The sequence below is a fragment of the Prunus persica genome, chromosome G7, assembly GCF_000346465.2.
Source record: "Prunus persica cultivar Lovell chromosome G7, Prunus_persica_NCBIv2, whole genome shotgun sequence".
In the NCBI taxonomy this organism is placed as follows: Eukaryota; Viridiplantae; Streptophyta; class Magnoliopsida; order Rosales; family Rosaceae; genus Prunus; species Prunus persica.
In genome coordinates this window covers 4,937,654-4,946,228 of record NC_034015.1, presented here as the reverse complement: position 1 = coordinate 4,946,228, position 8,575 = coordinate 4,937,654, and the positions used below count along the sequence as shown (strand labels likewise).

The 8,575-nt window shown below is 40.6% G+C and overlaps 1 long non-coding RNA gene across 2 annotated transcripts in view; it reads left to right on the top strand.

Moving 5' to 3' along the window:
* Positions 1-1,812, top strand: part of LOC109950263 — a 2,545-nt gene extending 733 nt beyond the window's left edge. Inside the window, exons 2-3 of one of the 2 annotated variants that reach the window (XR_002272582.1) lie at positions 511-574; positions 1,552-1,812. This is a non-coding gene — a long non-coding RNA (uncharacterized LOC109950263). Of the gene's footprint in view, positions 1-510; positions 575-704; positions 1,342-1,551 lie in introns of those variants that run through there. The other variant, XR_002272583.1, reaches the window with a different exon arrangement.

The following is an 8,575-nucleotide window of genomic DNA, read 5'->3' as shown; positions in this document are numbered from 1 at the left end:
GAACTCAATTCATCACGAGCGCGTAGGATTTCGCGGAACTCAATTCGGAGTCCGTTTGAGCCCCGAACGGATTTTCCATAATATGCGATTCCCGGGTACAGTGTCGTCTAGCCGTTGGATCGCACCCCATTTCGGAGACGGATTGCAAATCGGAGTCCCGGATACTCCTGAATCGCGAACCCTGGGGCTAGGGTTAGGGTTTTAAGCGATAGCGCGATTTTGGCCAATCCGACTGTCCATTTCGGACCAAACTCGCAGGACATGGGTTTTACACAGTGAGGAACCTCTAGAGAATCCCAGATCGGCCATCGGAGATCGTGGACCCCACGGGGTTCCAGATCGGCCAGTCTAACAGTTTATCGCTTTGTAAGGTTTCCGGTCTTTTAAGGCCATTCTGGACATAGAGTTGACTTTACAATGAGAGCATGTATTTCTAGGAGCCGGGGGCAGGGTATTTAATTTAATGTTTTTATTGAGCAGTTTAGTAATTGAATATTCATGGTTAAACAGGCATCAGAGGCCAAACTGAACCACAGGAGGGACCTTCAAGAGGTCCAGCTAGCTCGGACCAGCAGTGAGTGGACCTTTCTTTTTTTTAAATGATTTTCTGAATCAGTTTTATTCAGTGTGATTTATTCCTATGAATTTAAAGATTCCTTCTATACATTGCTTAGCTGATTTTGCTAAAGTTATTTGGACAACAGACTTTGAGATTTATGATTCAGAAATATCTAGCTCAGATTTTATCAGAATACAGAGGATGTCAGATTTTATCCAAGATAATTATTTTAGACCACCATGAATTATAGAAAGCAGAGTTTGAGTTTTCTATCAGATAAAAAGGGCAGCACAGTTATAGATTGAATAAAGATTCAGTTATTCATCAGATCTTTCAGAAATATTATGATATTTATATTTGATATTTTCTCAGCAGTTAATATTTTCTTAAACCACTGTGGGTACCCGGTTACAGAAACAGGTGGCCGTCAAATAAGACGATGTCTACGGATATCCAGATTGCCTTCGGTTTATGTTGCCTTCGGATATGATGATGTCTACAGACATCCAATTTACTTTCAGTTACGTCAGTGCACTTGACATTTGCCTCACGAGTTTTGGGGACGCCCGGACCGTGAGTGCCAGGATTGCGGATCAGGCTGACTACGGTCTCCTGAATCCTGCCAGTTTGTTGCTCGGATACACTATGTGTCGCCGAGACCTGCCAGGGGAATTGACGGATGTACAGAGGATTTGACAGTTTTACAGGGGTACACCTAGGTGGTAGTTTTAAAGAAATTTCAGTGCTTTTATGCAAATATTGATTTCAGTGATTTTACTCAATATTTCCTTGGTATTGAGCATATCCTACATCTGGATATATATATAGATGTATATATTTATGTGAATGCTTGAAATTACCCTAATTCAGTGCAGTTTACATATTCAGTTTTATGATTATCATTGTTTTTACAGTGGGGGTTATTATGTTCATACACTGTTTGAGAACTCTATTTTGGTCCACTCACACTTTTAATGTTTTGCGCCCCCCAGGCCGTAGAAGAACGAAGGAAACCACTCGGGCCATCATCCTAGCTTCCGACCCACCACCAAAGTGTAGGAGTTCGTTGTAACTCTTTTGTAAATCTTGTAAATTTGTATAGAAATGCTCTGAGATCTTGTTGAACATAAGGAACTGGTAGGATTTATGAGACTGTTTGACAGGTGGAAGACTTTGTGTTTGGTCAAAATACAGGGTAGACTCTGCCGGATTTTCGGCAGAAGTCGAAAGTAAATTTTAAGAAATTTGTTTAAGAAAAGGGTAAAAAGGTCATTCGTGCCCGGCATTCGCCAGGTGTCGGACACGCACAGAATTCGGCTCGGATTCCAAAGCAGAAATTGGGTCGAGTCTTGTCAATATCTCTCTCGTTACAACTCCGACTGGAGCCCACTACGTGTCTATGAACTCGTCTCAGTACGACCTATCCAAAAATACAAGTCACGGCCCCAAACTCCCTCCGATTAAAAATATAACTAAAATACCCTTAAATAATTAAATAATTAAATAGGGGTTAAATTTGGGGAAATTTGGGGTCAGGGTGTTATATTTGGTGGGTTTTGAGTGAAATCCAATCTCTAGAACTATATAATACACCAACCACCCCATTTCAAAACGAACTTCGTACGAACCTGAATTGTCCGATTTGAAAAACCAATCTGTATCGGATTGAGTCCAAAACTTGGGGAACATCATCACGTTGTGGGAGCATTCATTTGGTGGCTTTTGGGTGAAATCCAATCCCTTCAACTATACAATATACCAACCACTCCATTTCAGAACGATCTTCATACGAACTTGAATTGTCCGATTTCATTGACCAATTGATATCAGATTGAGTCTAAAACCTGTGGAACATCATAATATTGTGGGAGGAGTCATTTGGTGCATTTTGAGTGAAATCCAATCTCTAGAACTATACAATACACCAACCACTCCATTTCCGAACGAACTTCGTACGAACCTGAATTGTCCGATTTCAAGCACCAATCGATATCGGATTGAGTCCAAAACTTGGGGAACATCATAATGTTGTGGGAGGAGTCATTTGGTGGGTTTTGAATGAAATTCAATCCCTAGAACTATACAATACACCAACCACTCCACTTCAGAACGAACTTCGTACGAACTTGAATTGTCCAAATCGATATCGGATTGACTCCAAAACTTGGGGAACATCATAATATTGTGGGAGGAGACATTTGGTGGGTTTTGAGTGAAATACAATCCCTACAACTATACAATACACCAACCACTCCATTTCAGAACAACTTCGTACGAACTTGAATTGTCCGTTTTCATTGACCAATCGATATCGGATTGGGTCCAAAACTTGGGGAACACCATAATATTGTGGGAGGAGTCATTTGGGGGGTTTTGAGTGAAATTCAATCCCTAGAACTATACAATACACCAACCACTCCATTTCAGAATGAACTTCATACGAACTTGAATTGTCCGATTTCATTGACCAATCGATATCGGATTGAGTCCAAAACTTGGGGACCATCATAATATTGTGGGAGTTATCATTTGGTGGGTTTTGAGTGAAATCCAATCCCTAGAACTATACAATACACCAACCACTCCATTTCAGAACGAACTTCGTACGAACTTGAATTGTCTGATTTCATGGACCAATCGATCGGATTGAGTCAAAAACTTGGGGAACATCATAACATTGTGGGAGGATTCATTTGGTGGCTTTTGGGTGAAATCCAATCCCTTGAATTATACAATACACCAACCACTCCATTTCAGAACGACCTTCATACGAACTTGAATTGTCCGATTTCATTGTCCAATCGATATCGGTTTGAGTCCAAAACCTGGGGACCATCATAATATTGTGGGAGGAGTCATTTGGTGGGTTTTCAGTGAAATCCAATCCCTAGAACTATACAATACACCAACCACCCCATTCCGAATGAACTTCATACGAACCTGAATTGTCCGATTTCAAGCACCAATCGATATCGGATTGAGTCCAAGACTTGGGGAACATCATAATATTGTGGGAGTTGTCATTTGGTGGGTTTTGAGTGAAATCCAATCCCTAGAACTATACAATACTCCAACCACCCCATTTAAGAACGAACTTCGTACGAACCTAAATTGTCCGATTTCAAGGACCAATCGATATTGGATTGAGTCCAAAACTTGGGGAACATCATAATATTGTGGGAGTTGTCATTTGGTGGGTTTTGAGTGAAATCCAATCCCTAGAACTATACAATACACCAACCACTCCATTTTAGAACGAACTTTGTACGATCCTGAGTTGTCCGATTTCATTGAGCAATTCATATCGGATTGGCTCGAAAACTTGGGGAATATCATAATATTGTGGGAGTTGTCATTTGGTGGGTTTTGAGTGAAATCCAATCCCTAGAACTATATAATACACCAACCACTCCATTTCATAACAACCTTCATACGAACTTGAATTTTCAAATTTCGTAGACCAATCGATATCGGATTGAGTCCAAAACTTGGGGAAGATCATAATATTGTGGGAGAAGTCATTTGGTGGATTTTGAGTGAAATCCAATCTCTACAACTATACAATACACCAACCACCCCATTTCAGAACGAACTTTGTACGATCCTGAATTGTCCGATTTCAAGGACCAATCTATATCGGATTGAGTCCAAAACTTGGGGAACATCATAATATTGTGGGAGGAGTCATTGGGTGGGTTTTGAGTGAAATCCAATCCCCAGAACTGTACGATACACCAACCACTCCATTTCAGGACGAACTTCGTACGAAGTTGAATTGTCCGATTTCATTGACCATTCGATATCGGATTGGGTCGAAAACTTGGGGAACAACATAATATTGTGGGAGGAGTCATTTGGTGAGTTTTGAGTGAAATCCAATCTCTAGAACTATACAATACACCAACCACTCCATTTCAGAACGAACTTCGTACGAACTTGAATTGTCTGATTTCATGGACCAATCGATATGGGATTGAGTCCAAAACTTGGGGAACATCTTAACATTGTGGGAGGATTCATTTCGTGGCTTCTGGGTGAAATCCTATCCCTCCAACTATACAATACACCAACCACACCATTTCAGAACGACCTTCATACGAATTTGAATTGTCCGATTTCATTGACCAATCGATATCGGATTGAGTCCAAAACCTGGGGAGCATCATAATATTATGGGAGGAGTCATTTGGTGGGTTTTGAGTGAAATCCAATCTCTAGAAGTATACAGTACACCAACCACTTCATTTCCGAATGAACTTCGTACGAACCTGAATTGTCCGATTTCAAGCACCAATCGATATCGGATTGAGTCCGAAACTTGGGGAACATCATAATATTGTGGGAGTTGTCATTTGGTAGGTTTTGAGTGAAATCCAATCCCCAGAACTAAACAATACACCAACCACTCCATTTCATAACGACCTTCATACGAACTTGAATTGTCCGATTTCATTGACCAATTGATATCGGATTTAGTCCAAAACCTGGGGAACATCATAATATTGTGGGAGGAGTCATTTGGTGGGTTTTGAGTGAAATCTAATCCCTAGAACTATACAATACACCAACCACTCCATTTCAGAACGAACTTCGTACGAACTTGAATTGTCTGATTTCATGGACCAGTCGATATCGGATTGAGTCCAAAACTTGGGGAACAACATAACATTGTGGGAGGATTCATTTGGTGGCTTTTGGGTGAAATCCAATTCCTCGAACTATACAATACACCAACCACTCCATTTCAGAACTTCCTTCATACGTACTTGAATTGTCCGATTTCATTGACCAATCGATACCGAATTGAGTCGAAAACCTGGGGAACATCATAATATTGTGCGAGGAGTCATTTGGTGGGTTTTGAGTGAAATCCAATCCATAGAACTACACAATACACGCACCACTCCATTTTGTAACGACCTTCATACGAACTTGAATTGTCCAATTTCGTAGACCAATCGATATCGGATTGAGTCCAAAACTTGGGGAACATCATAATATTGTGGGAGTTGTCATTTGGTGGGTTTTGAGTGAAATCCAATCCCTAGAACTACACAATACACGAACCACTCCATTTCGTAACGACCTTCATACAAACTTGAATTGTCAAATTTCGTAGACCAATCGATATCGGATTGAGCCCAAAACCTGGGGAACAACATAATATTGTGGGAGGAGTCATTTGGTGGGTTTTGAGTGAAATCCAATCTCTAGAACTATACAATACCCCAACCACCCCATTCCGAATGAACTTCGTACGAACTTGAATTGTCCGATTTCAAGCACCAATCGATATCGGATTGGGTCCAAAACTTGGGGAACATCATAATATTGTGGGAGTTGTCATTTGGTGGGTTTTGAGTGAACTACAATCCCTAGAACGATACAATACTCCAACCACACCATTTCAGAACGAACTTTGTACGAACCTGAATTGTCCGATTGCAAGGACCAATCGATATCGGATTGAGTCCAAAACTTGGGGAACATCATAATATTGTGGGAGTTTTCATTTGGTGGGTTTTGAGTGAAATCCAATCCATAGAACTACACAATACACGCACCACTCCATTTTGTAACGACCTTCATACGAACTTGAATTGTCCAATTTCGTAGACCAATCGATATCGGATTGAGTCCAAAACTTGGGGAACATCATAATGTTGTGGGAGAAGTCATTTGGTGGGTTTTGAGTGAAATCCAATCTCTAGAACTATACAATACACCAACCTCCCCATTTCAGAACGAAGTTCGTACGATCCTGAATTGTCCGATTTCGAGGACCAATCTATATCGGATTGAGTCCAAAACTTGGGGACCATCGTAATATTGTGGGAGTTGTCATTTGGTGGGTTTTGAGTGAAATCCAATCCCTAGAACTATACAATACACCAACCACTCCATTTCATAACGACCTTCATACGAACTTGAATTGTCAAATGTCGTAGACCAATCGATATCGGATTGAGTCCAACACTTGGGGACCTTCATAATATTGTGGGAGAAGTCATTTGGTGGGTTTTGAGTGAAATCCAATCTCTAGAACTATACAATACACCAACCACCCCATTTCAGAACGAACTTCGTACGATCCTGAGTTGTCCGATTTCATTGACCAATTCATATCGGATTGGCTCGAAAACTTGGGGAATATCATAATATTGTGGGAGGAGTCATTGGGTGGGTTTTGAGTGAAATCTAATCCCTATAACTATACGATACCCCAACCACTCCAATTCACAACAAACTTCGTACGAACTTCAATTGTCCTATTTCAAGCACCAACCACCCCATCATAATATTGTGGGAGGAGTCATTTGTTGGGTTTTGAATGAAATTCAATCCCTAGAACTATACAATACACCAACCACTCCATTTCAGAACGAACTTCGTACGAACTTAATTGTCTGATTTTGTGGACCAATCGATATCGGAATGAGTCCAAAACTTGGGGAACATCATAACATTGTGGGAGGATTCATTTGGTGGCTTTTGGGCGAAATCCAATCCCTTGAATTATACAATACACCAACCACTCCATTTCAGAACGACCTTCATACGAACATGAATTGTCTGATTTTCATTGACCAATCGATATCAGATTAAGTCCAAAAACTGGGGAACATCATAATATTGTGGGTGGAGTCATTTGGTGGGTTTTGAGTGAAATCCAATCTCTAGAACTATACAATACACCAACCACCCCATTCCGAATGAACTTCGTACGAACCTGAATTGTCCGATTTCAAGTACCAATCGATATCGGATTGAGTCCAAAACTTGGGGAACATGATAATACTGTGGGAGTGGTCATTTGGTGGGTTTTGAGTGAAATCCAATCCCTAGAACTATACAATACTCCAACCACCCCATTTCAGAATGAACCTCGTACGAACCTGAATTGTCCGATTTCAAGGACCAATCGATATCGGATTGAGTCCAAAACTTGGGGAACATCACAATATTGTGGGAGGTGTCATTCGTGATTTTTGAGTGAAATCCAATCTCTACAACTATATAATACATGAGCCACTCCATTTCAGAACGAACTTCGTACGAACCTGAATTGTCAAATTTCGTGGACCAATCGATATCGGATTGAGTCCAAAACATGGGGAATACCGTAATATTGTGGGAGTTGTCATTTGGTGGGTTTTGAGTGAAATCCAATCCCTAGAACTATACAATACACCAACAACTCCATTTCATAACGACCTTCATATGAACTTGAATTGTCAATTTTCGTAGACCAATCGATATCGGATTGAGTCCAAAACCTGGGAAACATCATAATATTGTGGGAGAAGTCATTTGGTGGGGTTTGAGTGAAATCCAATCCCTTGAACTATACAACACTTCAACCACTCCATTTCATAACGACTTTCATACGAACTTGAATTGTCAAATTTCGTAGACCAATCGATATCGGATTGAGTCCAAAACTTGGGAACATCACAATATTGTGGGAGGAGTCATTGGGTGGGTTTTGAGTGAAATCCAATCCCTAGAACTATACGATACACCAACCACTCCATTTCAGGACGAACTTCGTACGAACTTGAATTGTCCGATTTCATTGACCAATCGATATCGGATTGGGTCCAAAACTTGGGGAACATCATAATATTGTGGGAGAGTCATTTGGTGGGTTTTGAGTGAAATCCAATCTCTAGAACTATACAATACACAAACCACTCCATTTCAGAAGAACTTCGTACGAACTTGAATTGACTGATTTCGTGGACCGATCGATAGCGGATTGAGTCCAAAACTTGGGGAACATCATAACATTGTGGGAGGATTCATTTGGTGGCTTCTAGGTGAAATCCAATCCCTCCAACTATACAATACACCAACCACTGCATTTCAGAACGACCTTCATACGAACTTGAATTGTCCGATTTCATTGACCAATCGATATCGGATTGAGTCCAAAACCTGGGAAACATCATAATATTGTGGGAGAAGTCATTTGGTGGGTTTTGAGTGAAATCCAATCCCTTGAACTATACAACA